The 20,931-nt window shown below is 41.9% G+C and overlaps 1 long non-coding RNA gene across 1 annotated transcript; it reads right to left on the bottom strand.

The window, feature by feature from the left end:
- Positions 1–629: 629 nt before the first annotated feature.
- On the bottom strand, positions 630–19,164 carry LOC131250036 (uncharacterized). Its single transcript, XR_009172995.1, has 3 exons — positions 18,969–19,164; positions 5,106–5,159; positions 630–1,009 (listed from the first exon to the last, which is right to left on the bottom strand). It is a non-coding gene; the product is annotated as an uncharacterized LOC131250036 (long non-coding RNA).
- Positions 19,165–20,931: the final 1,767 nt, after the last annotated feature.

The raw sequence follows: 20,931 nt of genomic DNA on the forward strand, positions 1-20,931 counted from the left end.
CTTCTTCATGAGTCCTAATAGCCTCTTCAAGTTGTCCCTCGGAGAGTCCATTTTGGGTCATGCCGACCTTCAGGCAGACCTGGGTCATGCCAACCTTGGTCATGCCGATCTTTAGGTCTACCTTGGTCGTACCGACCTTCCTCCTTAATCCAGGAGTTAGGTTTCTCATCCTTTATTGCGCATTGGGGTGTGTCAGGTCTCGACCCAACCTTCCTCTACAAGTCGGTCCGTTTTTTCCCATAATAAGTGTTTGTGATCCATTCGAGACTACGAAATTTGACAATCCTAATTGTGCTTTAAGTATAAGCACTTACATATGTCATTCAAGTTAAGTAAAGTAATTTAACACTAAGGCTTCCAAGCCATTAGTGAGTCCAATTACATAAACTATAAATGATATGCTAATGAAGCAATTAGTCTATATAGGATCACTACCAAAAAATAGGGCTAAGGCTATGGATAAAAACCATAGCCATATACCTATGGCTACGGTTTTGGTCCGTTGCTTGACCATGGCCGTAGGTGCCGTAACAATAGGTCTTGAACTTATAGCTACGGATTTAATCCATAGATATAGGGTATAATAGCTATAGATATAATCCGTAGCAATTATATCTGTAGTGAAAACTTCAAACAGCTACGGATATTATTTGTAGCTAAAAGTCCGTAGTAATATGCAAAAATTAAAAAGGCTACACCTGTCAAATTAGTGGCTACGGTCAATATCCGTAGTTATTTTGTACATTAAGAAATTATATATAATCATTTGTTCATTCAATTCTCACCTATACAATCATTCATTCATTCAATTACAATCAATTACAATCCTTTATTTAATCAATTACAATTGCAATCCTTTATTCAATCAATTACAATTACAATCAATTACAATCCAATTCATTCAATCAATTATAATTACAATAATGCTGAAAATACAAATCTTTGGCTTCATTAGAGAAATGTGCTCGACTTCATCTTGAAATTTTAATAGCTTCGTATATTCCATCATCTTACAAACAGTCATGTCATTCATAAATTAGAATGCCCATTGGGGAAAAGAAAGATAAAGTGAAAAAAGTGCATCATGTATAACCACTTTTTTTCTTAATGAATTAAAAAAAAACTCAAAGAGGAATGAAATTGACACAAAAGAAATGGTCTCACCATATGATTATAGGTTTTGGTTTAGGTTTAACTTAAGGTTAGGCTATAGGTTATAAGTTTAGGTTATAGGTTATAGGTTAAGGTTTAGGTTATAGGTTTTGGTTTAGGTTAAGGTTATAGGTTTAGGTTTAGGTTAAGGTTTAGGTTTAGGTTATAGGTTTAGGTTTAGGTTTAGGTTATAGGTTATATCTTCTGGGAACTTGATTATAGGTTAAGGTTTAGGTTTAGGAAATCGGGATCGGGTTTGAGATCGGGTTTAGGTTTGGGTTTTCAAGTTTAGGTTTAGGTTAAGGAGTTGAGATTAGGATTAGGTGTAGGTTTGGGTTTAAGGATTTGAGAATACATTTAGGTTTTAAGTTTACGTTTAGGTTAAAGGTTTAGTGAAAGGTTATAGGTTTAGGTTAGGTTTAGGTTTAGGTTATAGGTTATAGCTTATAGCTTTAAGGAATTGAGAATGGGTTATGGTTTAGGTTTAGGAAATCGGGTTCAGGTTCAGGATTGGGTTTAAGTTTGGGTTTTCAAGTTTAGGTTTAGGTTTAGGTTAGGGAGTTAAGATTAGGATTAGGTATAGGTTTAGCTTTAGGGAATTGAGTTTAGGTTATAGGTTTAGGGAAAGGTTAGGTTTAGGTTATAGGTTTTGGGATTTAGGAATAGTTTTAGGTTATAAGTATAGGTTTAGGTTAGGTTATATGTTAAGGTTTAGGGATTTGAGTTTAGGTTATAGGATTAGGTTAAGGTTTAGGTTTAGGTTATAGGTTTTGGGATTTGAGAATGGGTTCGGGTTTAGGTTATAGGTTTTGGTTTTGGTCTAGGTTATAGGTTTTGGTTTAGGTTATAAGTTATAGGTTTAGGTTATAGGTTTTTGGATTTGAGAATGGGTTCGGGTTTAGGTTATAGGTTTTGCTTTTGGTTTAGGTTATAGGTTTTGATTTAGGTTATAGGTTATAGGTTTATGTTAAGGTTTAGGTTTAGGTTATGGATTTTGGGATTTGAGAATGAGTTCGGATTTAGGTTATAGGTTTTGGTTTTGGTTTAGGTAATAGGTTTTGGTTTTGGTTTAGGTTATAGGTTTTGGTTTAGGTTATAGGTTATAGGTTTAGGTTAAGGTTTAGGTTTAGGTTTAGGTTTAAGTTATAGGTTTTGGGATTTGAGAATGGGTTCGGGTTTAGGTTATAGGTTTTGGTTTTGGTTTTGGTTTAGGTTATAGGTTATAGGTTTAGGTTAAGGTTTAGATTTAGGTTATAAGTTTTGGGATTTGAGAATGGGTTCGGGTTTAGGTTATAGGTTTTGGTTTTAGTTTAGGTCATAGGTTATAGGTTTAGGTTATAGGTTTTGGTTTAGGTCAAGGTTTAGGTTTAGGCTATAGGTTTTGGGATTTGAGAATGGATTCGGGTTTAGGTTATAGGATTTGGTTTTGGTTTAGGTTATATGTTTTGGTTTAGGTTTTAGGTTATAGGTTATAAGTTTAGGTTAAGGTTTAGATTTAGGTTATAGGTTTTGGGATTTGAGAATGGGTTTGGGTTTAGGTTATAGGTTTTGGTTTTGGTCTAGGTTATAGGTTTTGGTTTAGGTTATAAGTTATAGGTTTAGGTTATAGGTTTTTGGATTTGAGAATGGGTTCGGGTTTAGGTTATAGGTTTTGCTTTTGGTTTAGGTTATAGGTTTTGATTTAGGTTATAGGTTATAGGTTTATGTTAAGGTTTAGGTTTAGGTTATGGATTTTGGGATTTGAGAATGAGTTCGGATTTAGGTTATAGGTTTTGGTTTTGGTTTAGGTTATAGGTTTTGGTTTAGGTTATAGGTTATAGGTTTAGGTTAAGGTTTAGGTTTAGGTTTAGGTTTAGGTTTAAGTTATAGGTTTTGGGATTTGAGAATGGGTTCGGGTTTAGGTTATAGGTTTTGGTTTTGGTTTTGGTTTAGGTTATAGGTTATAGGTTTAGGTTAAGGTTTAGATTTAGGTTATAAGTTTTGGGATTTGAGAATGGGTTCGGGTTTAGGTTATAGGTTTTGGTTTTAGTTTAGGTCATAGGTTATAGGTTTTGGTTTAGGTCAAGGTTTAGGTTTAGGCTATAGGTTTTGGGATTTGAGAATGGATTCGGGTTTAGGTTATAGGATTTGGTTTTGATTTAGGTTATATGTTTTGGTTTAGGTTTTAGGTTATAGGTTATAAGTTTAGGTTAAGGTTTAGATTTAGGTTATAGGTTTTGGGATTTGAGAATGGGTTCGGGTTTAGGTTATAGGTTTTGGTTTTGGTTTAGGTTATAGGTTTTGGTTTAGGTTATAGGTTTAGGTTTAGGTTATAGGTTTTGGGATTTGAGAATGGGTTCAGGTTTAGTTTATAGGTTTTGGTTTTGGTTTAGGTTATAGGTTTTGGTTATAGGTTATAGGTTTTGGGATTTGAGAATGGGTTCGGGTTTAGGTTATAGGTTTTGGTTTTGGTTTAGTCTATAGGTTTTGGTTTAGGTTATAGGTTATAGGTTTAGGTTAAGGTTTAGGTTTAGGTTTAGGCTATAGGTTTTGGGATTTGAGAATGGGTTCGGGTTTAGGTTATAAGTTTTAGTTTTGGTTTAGGTTATAGGTTTTGGTTTAGGTTATAGGTTATAGGTTTAGGTTAGGGTTTAGATTTAGGTTATAGATTTTAGGATTTGAGAGTGGGTTTGGGTTTAGGTTATAGGTTTTAGTTTTGGTTTAGGTTATAGGTTTTGGTTTAGGTTATAGGTTATATGTTTAGGTTAACGTTTAGATTTAGGTTATAGGTTTTGGGATTTGAGAATGGGTTCGGGTTTACGTTATAGGTTTTGGTTTATGTTATAGGTTATAGGTTTATGTTAAGGTTTAGATTTAGGTATTAGGTTTTGGGATTTAAGAATGGGTTCGAGTTTAGGTTATAGGTTTTGGTTTTGGTTTAGGTTATAGGTTTTGGTTTAGGTTATAGGTTATAGGTTTCGGTTAAGGTTTAGATTTAGGTTATAGGTTTTGGGATTTGAGAATGGGTTCGGGTTTAGGTTATAGGTTTTGGTTTAGGTTAAGGTTTAGGTTTAGGTTATAGGTTTTGGGATTTGAGAATGGGTTCGGGTTTAGGTTATAGGTTTTGGTTTTGGTTTAGGTTATAGGTTTTGGTTTAGGTTTAGGTTATAGGTTTAGGTTTTAGGTTATAGGTTTTGGGATTTGAGAATAGGTTCGGGTTTAGGTTAAGGGTGTGGTCCCTACAAATACAGATATAAACATGGCCTATCCAAATGGCTAGGCCCCTCCAATGCTGTCCATAAGAAATGAACAGCTTCATCATGGTCATAACAGTGGTTCCCACCTTCCAGGGACTCCCGCTCATCCAGATAGCTCCGACGCACATCCTGGTCTGCTCCATTAATTTTGAGCAAATACATAAACATGGCATGTCCAAATGGTCAAGCCCCTCCAATGTCGTCCATAGGAAATGGACAGCTTCATCATGGTCATAACAGCGGTTCCCACCTTCCAAGGACCCCCGCTCATCCGGATAGCTCCAACGCACATCTGGGTCTGCTCCATTAATTTTGAGCAAATACATAAACATGGCCTGTCCAAATGGTCAGGCCCCTCCAATGCCGTCCATAGGAAATGGACAGCTTCATCATGGTCATAATAACGGTTCCCACCTTTCAGGGACCCCCGCTCATTCGGATAGCTCTGACGCACATCCAGGTCTGCTCTATTAATTTTGAGCAAATACATAAACACGGCCTGTCCAAATGGTCAGGCCCCTCCAATGCCGTCCATAGGAAATGGATAGCTTCATCATGGTCATAACAGTGGTTCCCACCTTCTAGGGACACCCGCTCATTTGGATAGCTCCAACGCACATCTGGGTATGCTCCATCAATTTCGAGCAAATACATAAATACGGCATGTCCAAATGGCCGGGCCAGTCCAATCATGTGCATTCTTGACAAGAGACATACCAGATGCTTGAATCTGAAATATGCAGCTCCAATCCTCCCACATGCAACATCCACCTGAAAGAATGCGCATAACCGTCATGCTTGAGTAATCAACTACCCACTCAATGAAAAGAGCACAAATACCTTTTCATGATTCAAAGAAGGGAACTCGAGGGTTTTCCTTACCTTCCATTGTATGCTTCCAAGATTTTTCTTAAAGACCAACAAAACTGATAGCAAGAAAGAACCCATCAACAAAAAATTATATTCAAGAGAGCCTTAAATCTCAGGAACTGAGGAAAATTTTCTAGTTTAGAAGATGGGTATGTCTAATCTTACTTCCTTTTTAAATGTAAAGGAGGTCGAATTTGAACAGTAATGTCACATGGGTAGTTGAAATTGGCATTTTACTGTTGTTAATATCCACTAGCATCAAGGGAAGATGTTAATTTTCTCAATGGTTCTCTTAAACTCAATATATTTGGTCTAAACTTTCCTCTATGACGTGCTTTTGCAATAGTCTACCAAGTATAACCTTCACAAATTTCAAACAACAAAGGAGGGCAAAAGGAAAGTGATATGATAAAAGGCTTCGATGGTGTAATGACCCGGGAATTTTTGTGCTAATCTTTCCCTAGTAGTTGTTTTTGGGGTACTTAGCGCTATACTCGATTGCTTGTGAAATTCGCATCAATCATTTTAAATTCGATCTGCATGACTCTAAACTTGTAGATTAGTTAGCGCTATGTTACTCTAAAATCTGGGATCCATCGCTAAATCCAGTTGTTCTGGGAAATTTTTAAAAGTTTTGGATCAAACCTGGATCGCGCGTCGAAAGTCCGATAGCGATGATCTTAGGCTGTTGCGGTCACCATGTTGGGCTTGACCATCACCTCAAAAATCAAGTCCAGATGATGTTCTGGGTCGATTTGATTGAGTTCAGAGTGAAGGGTGTGAGAACGGTTGGGAATTTATTAAGCTTTTATGAAATCTGAGTCGTGTCGCTTGCGCGAAGATTTTAAGCAATCTGACCGTTGGATTCTGACCCAATTTCACCCTCTGATCAGGGAAGGTGGCCCAGGCATATCCTTGTGCTTGTGGACCTGATCGAGATTCAGTGACCGTTGAATTGAGTGTGGTCTGCCACGGCTGATCTGAAGAGCCAGTCGGTATGAAAACTCAGCTTGACTTAGATCCATAGTCAATAAGCTTAAGTCTGACCTTTCGTGGTATTTGGCCCACCAGAAGTGCTTCGTTGGATCGAGAGAGGCTTGCTTTAGTTATAACCTAAGTATACCTTGTCCCTGGGGTTATTTCCATCAATATTAGGCCTATGTATAGTCCTTAAACCCTAGCTCTCTTTTCCATACGAATTTTCTCTAACCCTAGCTTGGAAAGAGAGAGGAAAAGAGAGAGATAGTGAGAGAGAAGTTGGTGAATCATCTTGGATTCTTTCCTGTTCTTCTTCATCCTTGAACCTTCACTTTGAATCGTTATTCTGACGATTCTGAGTTCATCTTTGGGTAAGTTAACCTAACCCTAATCTGTGTTAGAACTTAGAATAGTCTTGGTGTTGTTGTATCTCATTTCTATTCTTGCTTTAGGGTATTTTATCGCCGTTGACGAAGACAACTCGTCTGAAATCAGTTCGGTGTTCTTTTCTGGCTTAAGGTGCGGACTTTAAGTGTATAGGTTATGGTTTTCAAGGCTTTCAATGCCAGTTAATGATTTATTCTTGTTATGGATGAGATTTCACATGCCAAATGTTGTGTTTATGTTGTGTTCCTGATATGCATGTGTTATATTGAGATTTGTGTATTCTATGTGTATGTATAAAGTACCGTATACGTATTAATTATGCACATGTGATTGCCATGATTATTTATTGTGTATGTATGCTAGATGTATGTGCGACAACTCCTTGGTAAAAGGAATTGTCCAAATGTGTGTTTTTCAACATATGTCATATATGTTGTATTGCGTATTCTAAGTGTTTGTAGAAATGTCTGAATGATCTAAAGTGTAACTTATTACACTATTTGCGGGCGTTGAGAAGTGATTCTCAACACTCCTATTGATGTATATGATTTCCTTCATGTAAGTTACATTCCTTGTTATTTCATTTCAAGTCTTACTTATGCTTACATTTATGTTAAGTTGATATTCTTCAAATGCTTGGTTACCACATGATTGAAGTTGTTGTTCCATTACTGTTCTACATTTAATACGAATATCTGTTGTAGGGTAATGTGTTTGGGACTATTAATAGTTCAAGAAATTGGTAATCTACCTTAAGCTTATGGCTGAGATTGCTTTCGCCACAAAGGACGGGATTAGACGAACCCGAGTCGTATTAGAGTTGTCGGCAGTGGTTTGGCCACGCGGAGTGTTTGCGCACTCTATGTCATTCAACCCAACGTGCGCTCGTGCTAGTCGAGTTCGTCAAGTAACCCGATTGTCCGATGTATGTTCACCATGTATGGACGCTACTGCTTGAATCTAAGGTACCAAACTTACCGATGACATCCTGATAACCATGGTACCTTGATCCGCTAAGACTCATGAGCCGGACATGGTGGTATGGGACACCGTGGTCGAGCTGTCGGCCTATGCTGGGGTGACGAGCCTCCCCGTTGTGACCAGTGAGCAACTAAACTCGTGAGCCGATTATAGTGGTATGGGACACTATATTCGTGCTGTCGGCTTACATTGATTGGTGACTAGCCCTTTGTAGTGACCTCGAGCATGCCTGGATACCGCATCGAGGTGACGAGCCTTAGTGTAATAGCGAAGGTATGATAGGCATGCATTGATTGGTGACGAGCCCTTTGCAACGACCTACAAACATATGATCGTATGAGATATCTAGGATTGACAACCCTAGAATGGATCACTGTTTGGATGGTGATATGAGGAAGGTATCTTAGCTTCCCAATCCTGCTGTATGAAAAGGACTAATAACAACTTGGTAATCATGTTCATGCACCACATTTGCATGTGCTTTGTAGATGTGGCGCACTTTGAGGTGGTGTCATGCGTAACATAAGATGAAGACACTGAGGGTGTATGCGTGAGGGCACGCATCATTCTGCATGCATCCTTACATTAACAAGAGTACTTAGGACTTGTTTAATTGTTCTGCTTTATCATTACTGCTTGATTGAACTGATAACATGTTAACTAGTGCCTTATTGTTCCACTGAGTTGATCACTCACTCCCACGGTCTGGGGCGGTGTTAAACACCCACCAGACTCTATCTTAGCTGCTGATGTTGCAGATGTGGATGCGACTTCTGAGGCAGAGCGGGAGATAGATGATGATGAGGCTGCTTTCTCTTATATGCAGTTTTCAGATGGGTTCTAGTGAGCTTGTTCTGATGCGTGGGATTCTAGGATTATTTTTGGGAATTAAATGATGCAATTTTGATACTTGTAATTTTGATAGTAACACTTACATTACGACCTAGTTTGTATATGTACTTTAGGAATTTATACTTATACACATATATTTCTATAAGTCTTCCGCTGTTTTCTTCACTTATCCCTGAATTATATTTACTATTTGGCTTAATCTATTCCATGTTTTATGCACTAATACAGACAACATACATCCATCATTAAATATGTTGCATAAGTGATGTATTGGAACTCGGGAGCTGAGTTATGCTCGACCCCCGAATTTCAGGGCGTTACTAGTTGGTATCAGAGCATGATTTGGATCAAATCGGACCTGGGTTATGGTCACACACCGCATGCTATCGCCACTTTAGTGTATTTGGGTGCGGGTCTATCGTAGATTTTGGGTTTATGCTCCGTAGCTTCTATCGGCGAAAGTTTCTTGAAAACGTTCACCGAGATCGAGTCCGTGCTCTCTCCTGATCACACACAGCGACCCGAAACCTTTCCTAGACTATCTATTAATGAGTCTATATGGTCTATCTTCCCTTTTTTAACCCTTAAATTTTTAAGAAATCTTTATTTGAATCAGATTTCTGCCAGAATGGCCCGATAGGCATCAAATCATGCAAGGGGTCAATCGGGGCATTTCCTGTGGGGCCCAGGGGGGACCCACATCATTTTGACCATGGGGGACCAGGAGGACCTCGCCCAAACGGCGAGGCATCACCGGACAGTCTAGAGACCGGTGATGTCATCGCCGGTTTAGCGAGGGCTCGCCGATCAGCGGGCCAGGCGGGCCGGGCCGGCGCGGGTCGATGAGTTTTTGGCCTAAGGTGGCCCACCCCTCCACGATTTTCTGTTTAAAACCTTTCCTTTACCCTACTTCCTTCACAATCTTCCTTCCCAAGCTCTCCCTTTCTTGAAAACCCTCTCTAAACTCTTCCAAATCTTCTTCTTTCTTCATTTTCGTGCAAACCCCATCACCCCATCTCAAAACCCTTACCTTATTGTTGTTTACCCTTTCTTTCCTTCTCATTTAAGCTCTCACATTCCTTTTTGAGCTCACAAGTGTGTGGAAGCTTCACCATCTTCCTATTTCTCTCTTTCTCTCATTTCTCATGGCCCTCTTTGAGTTTATCACGGTCATCTTTTCCGTTTCTACTCTTCTTTCTTTGATGGGGAAGAAGAGAGCGCCTATGGATGAAGCCGAGCCTAGCCGTCCAACCCGTGCACGGAGGTCGAGAGGTGCCGCCGCTAGCACGTCCGCCACTCGTGAATTTCAGACCAAGAGGGACCTCGATCCTCGAGCTCCCATTGGTAGGACCTTATTGGTGGAGTTGTCGCATGGAGTCTATGAAGGCCATGAAGTCCTTTTTGAGGCTCATGTTGATCCGCGGCTGTATGGTGAGTTTATGTTGTTGGAGTGCCTGGAAGGGGCTGGTTGGTGTCCCTTATTTAAAGGCGAGTATCGCGCGAATGCAAGTACTGTTCGAGCCTTTTATGCCAATATTCGTGATCCTTCACTGGAGCCTCTACAGTTCAAGATTCCTTGTGGTAGCGGTCGAGTGAGTATTGTTAATGTTACTTTAATATCCCGACTCCTGAATGTGCCACTTGGTGAAGTGCATGCCAGCGAGAAGAATGTGAACAGTATGCGCGAGAGGGATCGTCACACCCGATCCTTGTGTGGTCGTTTGGTCGAATGACAGCCGAATAGGAGTCTTCTGGCTACCTACAAGACAGACGACTTCCATTTGCTTCATCACATGTGTACGTTCAATGTATACCCAAGGTGGAGCAAACCACAACGAGTGTATGCACCTGATGGTAGATTTCCTGTATCAGGTGGGGCAAGAAGAGAAGTTGTGTATGCCGACGTACATCCTGCGCCAGATTATTCTCATCGCTCGTTCAACTAGGAGGACCGAGTCGCTTCCATTTGGCCACCTCATTTGCAAGCTTGCACATGAGTTTAGCTATAGGCTTGGAGCAGAGAAGTCGGTTCCTGTTCGTCATATTAATCTGAGGACTCTTAAGCAGATGGAGATCGGTTCTGGTCGTCATGCCTCAAAGAGTGAGGATGAGTCAGAGAGCGGTGGTGAAAAGAGTTATGCTGAAGGTGGTGCTGAGATTGAGGAAGAAACAGAGCAGGACGAGGAAGAGGATGAGGCATAGGATATGAGTGATAGCTCTCCTCCTATGGCGCCTGAGTAGAGCGCAGAGCAGACTGCCAGTGATGCCCGTCTCGCACGGCTTGAAGAAGGGCAGGCTGTTTTGCGCCAGGATATTGTTGATCTTCGAGCCCTTGTTAAGCATAAGTTTAAGAAAGTGACTCGAACTCTGAAGTCCATCCTGTATTGTTTGCAGGATAAGGGTGCCCCGCCTCCATCTCCTGATTCCGACGAGTAGTTGTCGGTGTAGTCGTCCTTTGCTTTGCTTGTTGTTTCTTTCTGCGTGTAGCCGTTGTTGGCTTGGTAGTTGGAGTTGTTTGTTGTTGCTTGAAGTGTTAGATGTTATTGTTCACATGCTTTCCTAGTCGTAATTCATGTAATGCTGCACTACTTGTATTGCGACGATTTTGTTTAATGGAATGCATGTTGTTTATCTTTGGAGTTGTGCTATGAATGCTATGTTGATGGATTATGTGACGTAGAATCTGACAGGTTGCATCCTCTATTGAATGTAGGGATGCCTCCTAAGGGTTCGAAGTCTTCGGTCTGTCTCTCCTTGATTGAGTCGCTTGCTGGGGTTCCTCCCTTAAGCGATAGCCAGTCAGATCCTCAGGCAGGTCCGTCTCATGCCGGTGTTGGGCCGACACCTATGGCTCCTCCAGTCACGCCTTCAGTTCCTGAGCCGAGTCGTGCACCTTCGTCTGCTTCACCGTCTGATAGGTTTGAGCAGATGATGTTGTTGATGCAGCAGCAGCAGATTCAGCACCAGAAGCACCAACACCAGTAGCAGCAGGAGTTCCTCTCTTCCATGGCTGGCATCTTTGCTCAGTCAGTGGGGGCGACTCCACCTGCTTCACCTATGCCTCCATCTGGGAGCGCAAGTGCCAGCGGCACTTTCGAGCGATTCCAGCGCTTACGACCTCCTACGTTTGTGGGTTCTCATAGACCCGAGGAAGCCGAGTATTGGATCGACCGCATCTCTAAGATGCTGAGACCGCTGCATTGTTATGAGGTTGAGCAGGTTGAGCTTGCCTCCTTCATGTTTGAGAAGGAGGCCAGTCTGTGGTGGGACAGTGTTCTTCGCACTGTCGAGGAAGGTTTTGTGTGGTCATGGCAAGCATTTGAGGTACGTTTCCACAAGAAGTATTTTCCAGTTACGTACCGACATGAGAAGGAAAGTGAGTTCCTTCGCCTCCTCCAGGGAGGGTTGTCGGTGACGGAGTATGAGAACCGGTTCACTAAGCTAGGGTGGTATGTTCCTTTGATCCTGGGCGATCAGCCGATGAGGATGCGGCATTTTTCTGAGGGATTGAGACCTGAGATCCGATCGAAAATTTGTTGTGCTAGCATTTCTTCTTATGCGGAGCTGGTAAGCATGTCCTTGCGAGCAAAGCAGGACGGGGATAGGTCATCCCACATGCGAGCATCGATGGTTCCTAGGCCACGACCGGACTTTCAGGGTGCACCTTTTCTTGGCAAGAGGCCGCGAGCAGATTCTCCTCCTAGGCGTTCAGCGCCGCTCGCTCAGTAGATGAGAGCTGATGTTCGCTGTTCTTATTATGGGAAGACGGGGCATTTGGACCATTTTTGCTTTTCACGTATGCGGGCCAGTAGTTTTACTCCACCGCAGAGGATTAGCCGTCCGATGCCTCAGGTTATCTCTCCTCCACCTCTTCGTTCAGCGCTAGCTCATCCATCCTTCAGACCTGCAGTTCCTAGCTTCAAGCCACCTCAGCGGCCCATGGTTCTTCCACCGAATCGTCAGCAGTAGGCTCGTGTTCATGCGCTTTTAGCTGAAGCCCTATGTCTGACTTGGTGCCGAGGTCCTTCAAGGTGACAGCGCACATTGAAGGTATTCCCGTTTCTATGTTAGTGGATACAGGGTCCACTACTTCTCTTATATCTTATGCGGCAGTTAGGCGTTTGGGTTTAAGGTCTGTTCCTATGCAAGGAGTGACGCTTACTACCGCTACGGGGATTTCCTCTGCTTTGGGCAAGCGTTGTATAGATTGTTTGGTCGATCTTGGAAGTGGATCGATCCGTGTTGATTTCTTAGTCGCACCGCTTTATCATTACGATGTTATTATGGGTATGGATTGGCTCACGAGGATGCGAGCTGAGATTGATTGTGAAGTTAGATCAGTGACGATCCATGGACCTGAGGACGAGACTGTTACTTTCCCAGTTCAGGTCAGTTACCCTCTTCGTATTGATTATTATTCTTCTCTGTTGGAGAGTATGGCTGAATCGGCGTTAGTTAGGATGCCAGTAGTTCGGGAGTTTGAAGATGTGTTTGAGTCAATTCCTAGATTACCTCCTCAGCGTGAGATTGATTTTGCTATCGACCTCATGCCTGGTGCGGCCCTCATTTCTTTACCCACCTATCGTATGCCTCCGAGTGAAATGGAGGAGTTGAGGAAGCAGATAGATGGTTTGCTGGATTTGGGTTTTATTCGGCCTAGTGTGTCTCCTTGGGGAGCATTTGTTTTATTTGTGAAGAAAAAGGCTGGTTCTTTGCGGTTATGTATCGATTATCGCAGGCTGAATCTGGTAACTGTGAAGAATAAGTACCCTTTGCCTAGGATTGATGATCTGTTTGATCAATTGAAGGGGGCACGGTACTTTTCGAAGGTTGATCTACAGTTAGGGTATCATCAGTTGCGCGTCAAGGATGGGGACGTGCAGAAGACCGCTTTCAGGACTAGATTCGGTCATTATGAGTTCCTTATGATGTCGTTCGGTCTTATGAACGCACCGGCCGTGTTCATGGATCTGATGAATAGAGTGTTTCAGCCATTCTTGTTCCGATTCGTCATTGTCTTTATCGATGACATCTTGATTTATTCGGCGAGCCGGGAAGAACACGAGGAGCACTTAAGAGTGGTTTTGGATACTCTTAGGAAGAATCAGCTTTTTACGCAGTTCAAGAAGTGTGATTTCTGGAAAGAGGAAGTCAAGTTCCTAGGACATGTGGTGTCCACGGAAGGGATAGCTGTCGATCTTACCAAGGTAGCTGCAGTGCAGGACTGGAAGCAGCTTGGTTCAGTTATTGAGGTAAGGAGTTTTCTGGGTCTTACAGGCTATTGTCGACGCTTCATTCAAGACTTCTCGAAGATTGCCAGACTGTTGTCACAGTTGACACAGAAGGATTTGAAGTTTGCTTGGAGTGAGCAGGCGGAGTTAGCTTTTCAGGAGCTGAAGGACAAGTTGACGTCCGCCCCTATGCTAGTATTGTCAGAGCAAGGGGTTAAGTATATTATTTATACTGACGCCTCTTGTGTTGGCTTGGGTTGTGTCCTTATGCAGAAGGACAGGGTGATTGCTTATGCTTTGCGTCAGTTGAGGAAACACGAAGAGAATTACCCTACGCACGACCTGGAGTTAGCAGCTGTCATTTTCGCATTAAAGTTTTGGAGACATTACCTCTATGGTGAGGAGTTCGAGCTCTTTTGCGACCACAAGAGCCTTAAGTATATTTTCATGCAGCGTGACTTGAATATGAGGCAGCGCCGATGGATGGAAATATTGAAGGACTTCAAGTTCGTTGTTTCTTACCATCCGGGCAAGGCAAACCTTGTGGCAGATGCATTGAGTCGCAAGAAGGCTATTGAGTTTGTGGCTCCGCTGATGATAGCAGAGTGGGATATGTTGGAGTTCGTGCGCAATTTTGAGCAGAAGCTTATGGTGGTTGAGCCGTATGAGGTTATCGCACACATTCATGTACAGCCCCTTATCGATGAGAGGATCGTTGCAGCTCAGGTAGATGATGAGCTTTTGGTGAAGATGAGGAAGCGGGTTGGTACAGATGAGAACTCCGACTGGAGTATTAGTTCTAATGGGGGCTTACATTTTCGTGGCCGGTTATGTGTTCCTGACATCCCTGACTTGAGACGGGAGGTTCTCGAGTTAGCCCATAGTTCTAAGCTTGTAATGCATCCAGGTAGCACGAAGATGTATCAGGATATGAGGAGATCTTATTGGTGGGACAATATGAAGGTCCAGATTGCTGAGTTTGTTTCTCGTTGTCTCACGTGCTAGCAGATTAAGGCAGAGCATCATCGACCTCCTAGGTTGTTGCAGCCCATGCCCATAACTGAATGGAAGTGGGACTTCATCTCTATGAATTTTATTTCTGGGTTGCCGAGAACGAGGAAGGGATATGACTCTATTTGGGTGATCGTCGACCGACTGACGAAGTCGGCACATTTCTTACCGATCAGAGTCACTAACTCTGCAGACGAGTTGGCTAGGTTGTATATCAAGGAGATAGTACGTCTGCATGGAGTTCCCATGGAGATTGTGTCTGATAGAGACACGCGTTTCACATCTATCTTCTGGACTCGTATTCAGGAAGCGATGGGTGTGAAACTGAAGTTCAGCACCGCGTTTCATCTGCAAACAGATGGGCAGACGGAGCGCGTGAATCAAGTCCTAGAAGATATGTTGCGAGCTTGTGTTCTGGATTTCAAGGACAGTTGGGATGATTGTCTTCAGTATACAGAGTTCGCGTATAATAATAGTTTCTAGGCGAGTATCAGCATGGCTCCCTATGAGGCGCTGTATGGTCGCCCGTGCAGAGTACCACATTGCTGGGCAGAAGTTGGTGAGCGTAGTTTGCTTGGCCCAGAGTTGGTGCAGGTGACTTCAGAGAAAGTTGACATCATTCGGCGTCGACTTCTGACGGCGCAGAGTAGGCAGAAGAGTTATGCTGATACGAGGCGTCGACCGCTTGAGTTTGAGGTTGGAGACCATGTAGTTCTGAAGGTCTCTCCTATGAAGGGAGTTCTGTAGTTCGGTAAGAAGGGGAAGCTGACGCCGAGATTTATTGGTCCATTTTAAGGTCTGGATCGAGTGGGAGCGGTAGCATACCGCCTTGCTTTGCCTACACCTCTTGCGGGCGTGCATAACGTATTTCATGTTTCTATGCTGAAGAACTACGTTCCTGATCCTTCGCATATTATCAGTTGGGAGCAAGTGCAGTTGAGTGAGGATGCCACTTATGTATTGTGACCGACGCGTATTCTCGACAGGAAGGAGCGGGTATTGCGTAGCAAGGTTATCCCTCTTGTGAAGGTGTTATAGACGCATCATGGTGTAGAGGAGGTTACTTGGGAATCTGAAGCTGAGGTCAGAAAAAGCTACCCTCAGATCCTTGAGGCATATGAGAAGGTATGAATTTCGAGGACGAAATTTTCTTTAAGGGGGGTAGATTGTAATGACCCCGGAATTTTTGTGCTAATCTTTCCCTAGTAGTTGTTTTTGGGGTACTTAACGCTATACTCGATTGCTTGTGAAATTCGCATCAATCACTTTAAATTCGATCTGCATGAGTCTAAATCTGTAGATTAGTTAGCGCTATATTACTCTGAAATATGGGATCCATCGCTAAATCCAGTTGTTCTGGAGAATTTTTGAAAGTTTTGGATCGGACCTAGACCGCGCATCGAAAGTCCGATAGCGATGATCTTAGGCTGTTGTGGTCACCATATTGGGCTTGACCATCACCTCAAAAATCAACTCCAGATGATGTTCTGGGTCGATTTGATTGAGTTCGGAGTGAAGAGTGTGAGAACGGTTGGAAATTTATTAAGCATTTATGAAATCTGAGTCGTGTCGCTTGCGCGATGATTTTAAGCAATCTGACTGTTGGATTCTGACCCAATTTCACCCTCTGATCAGGGAAGGTGGCCCAGGCATGTCCTTGTGCTTGTGGACCTGATCGAGATTCAGTGACCGTTGAATTGAGTGTGGTCCGCCATGGCTGATCTGAAAAGCCAGTCGGTACGAAAACTCAGCTTGACTTAGATCCATAGTCAGTGAGCTTAAGTCCGACCTTTCGTGGTATTTGGCCCACCAGAAGTGCTTCGTTGGATCGAGAGAGGCTTGCTTTGGTTATAACCTAAGTATACCTTGTCCCTGGGGTTATTTCCATCAATATTAGGCCTATTTATAGTCCTTAAACCCTAGCTCTCTTTTCCATACGAATTTTCTCTAACCCTAGCTTGGAAAGAGAGGAAAAGAGAGAGATAGTGAGAGAGAAGTTGGGGAATCATCTTGGATTCTTTCATGTTCTTCTTCATCCTTGAACCTTCACTTTGAATTGTTATTCTGATGATTCTGAGTTCATCTTTGGGTAAGTTAACCTAACCCTAATCTGTGTTAGAACTTAGAATAGTCTTGGTGTTGTTGTATCTCATTTCTATTCTTGCTTTAGGGTATTCTATCGCCGTTGACAAAGACAACTCGTCTGAAATCAGTTCGGTGTTCTTTTCTGGCTTAAGGTGCGGACTTTAAGTGTATAGGTTATGGTTTTCAAGGCTTTCAATGCCAGTTAATGATTTATTCTTGTTATGGATGAGATTTCACATGCCAAATGTTGTGTTTATGTTGTGTTCCTGATATGCATGTGTTATATTGAGATTTGTGTATTCTATGTGTATGTATAAAGTACCGTATACGTATTAATTATGCACATGTGATTGCTATGATTATTTGTCTTGTATGTTTGCTAGATGTATGTGCGACAACTCCTCGGTAAAAGGAATTGTCCAAATGTGTGTTTTTCAACATATGTCATATATGTTGTATTGCGTATTCTAAGTGTTTGTAGAAATGTCTGAATGATCTAAAGTGTAACTTATTACACTATTTACGGGGGTTGAGAAGTGATTCTCAACACTCCTATTGATGTGTATGATTTCCTTCATGTAAGTTACATTCCTTGTTATTTAATTTCAAGTCTTACTTATGCTTACATTTATGTTAAGTTGATATTCTTCAAATGCTTGGTTACCACATGATTAAAGTTGTTGTTCCATTACTGTTCTACATTTAATACGAATATCTGTTGTAGGGTAGTGTGTTTGGGACTATGAATAGTCCAGGAAATCGGTAATCAACCTTAAGCTTGTGGCTGAGATTGCTTTCGCCACAAAGGACGGGATTAGACGAACCCGAGTCGTATTAGAGTTGTTGGCAGTGGTTTGGCTACGCGGAGTGTTTGCGCACTCTATGTCATTCAACCCAACGTGCGCTCGTGCTAGTCGAGTTCGTCAAGTAACCCGATTGTCCGATGTATGTTCACCATGTATGGACGCTACTGTTTGAATCTAGGGTACCAAACTTTCCGATGACATCCTGATAACCATGGTACCGTGATCCGCTAAGACTCATGAGCCGGACATGGTGGTATGGGACACCGTGGTCGAGCTGTCGGCCTACGCTAGGGTGACGAGCCTCCCCGTAGTGACCAGTGAGCAACTAAACTCGTGAGCCGATTATGGTGGTATGGGACACTATATTCGTGCTGTCGGCCTACATTGATTGGTGACGAGCCCTTTGTAGTGACCTCGAGCATGCCTGGATACCGCATCAAGGTGACGAGCCTTAGTGTAGTAGCGAAGGTATGATAGGCGTGCATTGATTGGTGACGAGCCCTTTGCAACGACCTACAAACATATGATCGTATGAGATATCTAGGATTGACAACCCTAGAATGGATCACTGTTTGGATGGTGATATGAGGTAGGTATCTTAGCTTCCCAATCCTGCTGTATGAAAAGGACTAATAACAACTTGGTAATCATGTTCATGCACTGCATTTGCATGTGCTTTGTAAATGTGGCGCACTTTGAGGTAGTGTCATGCGTAACGTAAGATGAAGATGCTGAGGGTGTACGCGTGAGGGCACGCATCATTCTGCATGCATCCTTGCATTAATAAGAGTACTTAGGACTTGTTTAATTGTTCTGCTTTATATTACTGCTTGATTGAACTGATAACATGTTAACCAGTGCCTTATTATTCCACTGAGTTGATCACTCACTCCCACGTTCTGGGGCGGTGTTAAACACCCACCAGACTCTGTCTTAGCTGCTGATGTTGTAGATGTGGATGCGACTTCTGAGACAGAGCGGGAGATGGATGATGATGAGTCTACTTTCTCTTATATGCAGTTTTCAGACGGGTTCTAACGAGCTTGTTCTGATGCGCGGGATTCTTGGATTATTTTTGGGAATTAAATGATGTAATTTTGATACTTGTAATTTTGATAGTAACACTTACATTACGACCTGGTTTGTATATGTACTTCAGGGATTTACACTTGTACACATATTTCTATAAGTCTTCCGCTGTTTTCTTCACTTATCCCTGAATTATATTTGCTATTTGGCTTAATCTATTCATGTTTTATGCACTAATACAGACAACATACATCCATCATTAAATATGTTGCATAAGTGATGTTTTGGAACTCGGGAGCTGAGTTATGCTCGACCCCCGAATTTCAGGGCGTTACAGATGGTATACGTACCCTGCCTTCAGAGTAAGCATGAGCGGGCCTTTGTAATTTCCATCATGATCACTGGAAAGAATGCGATTGAAAGCCATTGTAGATTCTGAAAGAAGTGTAGAAATAGGGTGGTCCAAATGTGGTGGTTTCAAATATGGTTGCGAGTATTCCCCTTGCAAAACAATTGTAACATCAAAACTTCAGTCCTTTCAGGAAAATCGATAGTCAAAACAAAAACATTTGGAGCACTAAGAGTACATTTGGAGCACTTATTAATGAACTGAAATTAACTCATTGGCATTCATATCAAATTTAAGTTAGCATAATTAAATGAAATAACCACAATGAATACTCCCTAGTTTTTAACACAAATGATAAAATCAATAAACAGTGTTAAAAAAATATTCATTCATATAAACAAAAACATCATATAAATAGTCAGGAAGTCGTAAACTTAAAAATAAAATATAAAAGATCACATCCACACATATATCAACAAAGAAATCAAATAAAAAAACCATATATCAATAGTTTCAAACCCAAGAAACTCATGACACAATCTAAGGCATGAAAATATCGTGCTTACAGACAATCCGTTCCGTATCGTGCTCTCCCACCTCTTCTAAAAGCCTCACTTTTAATTGTTGAGGCATGTCCTACAACATCAAGTTTCAATGTAGGTCATCCAACCATGCAACCATGTGGGTCAACTCATGGGTAGAGAAAAAAAAAAAAGAAGAAGGCGCCGGTGACTTGAGGTGCCAATAGAATTGTTAGAGATTAGAATGGTAGGCTACTATTGTGATCACTGAGGCTAAAGACTGTGGAAGAATTAGTAAATGCACTTTGCATTAGGATCCTAAACTTAAAATTCTGCCAAGCAAAATTACCTTCTTGTGTTGCTTCCTGTACATAGCCGTCTAGGTAAGCTTGGAAGGCTTCAATCGGTTATGGAAGTAGCGCTTGCATTTTGAGTTGGAGAAGAAGAACACCTGTGAGAAAGAAGAATAAAGGGAGTTTAGGATTAAAACAAGAAAAACTCAGTTCCAAATTCAGTCATTTAGGATGTTTACCTGGGAATCAGGTCGCACAAATTTGATACCTTTTCCCGGGTATATCTTAGCACCACTGAAACGGCACAGTTCTGTCCTGAAAAATTCATAACATCAATGTTGGTATAATCTTATGCTACCATTGCAGGTGGAGCCAAAGCATAAAAGAACCAACAAAAACCAGGGATTGTAATAAGACCCACTCAAAATTTTAGTTTACAATAAGCTGGGTGGAAATTTTTCTTAAAAAGAAGTCAGTTCTACATGCAGCTTTAATGCATGTCCTCTGGGCTCCAGTAGGCAAAGTAATCAGTAGATTCCAGTACGAAACTTCATGCCTCCATTCCCCTTGATGCAGATCACTTTTCGCTTATATCACTGGACATTTTTCATCCTTTCTGTAATAAAAAAAACTAAGAAAAAATATGTAGGAGAAATGGGTTGTTTGTGATGGAGTTTGCTTCAGGCTTCTGCAATTCATAGTTTACAAGTACAATAACTGTTTCTCCGGGGAGCTGGTTAGGTGTTATCCGGGTAACATGTTAGCAAGTTTTTCCTACACCGTGGGGGTCCACCTCGATGTATGTATTGTATATCCACTCCATCCATCAGTTTTTCCAGCTCACTTTAGGACATGATCCCAAAAATGAAGTAGGTAGAAATCTTTAGTGGATCACACCACAGGAAACAGAGATCATTGAATGCGCACCATTAAAAACTTCCTAGGGCCCACCGTAACATTTATTTGCCATCCAACCTGCTGATTAGGCCACACAGACCTCGATGAGGAAAACACAAATATCAACTTGATTTAAAACTTTTACGACCCCAAGAAGTTTTCAATGTTGGGATTCAATCCCTACTATGTGGTCCACTTGAGATTTGGATCTGCTTTTTGGGACCATGACGACCTAGAATGAGCTTGGAAAAAC

This window comes from Magnolia sinica, chromosome 6 (assembly GCF_029962835.1).
Source record: "Magnolia sinica isolate HGM2019 chromosome 6, MsV1, whole genome shotgun sequence".
Taxonomy (NCBI): domain Eukaryota; kingdom Viridiplantae; phylum Streptophyta; class Magnoliopsida; order Magnoliales; family Magnoliaceae; genus Magnolia; species Magnolia sinica.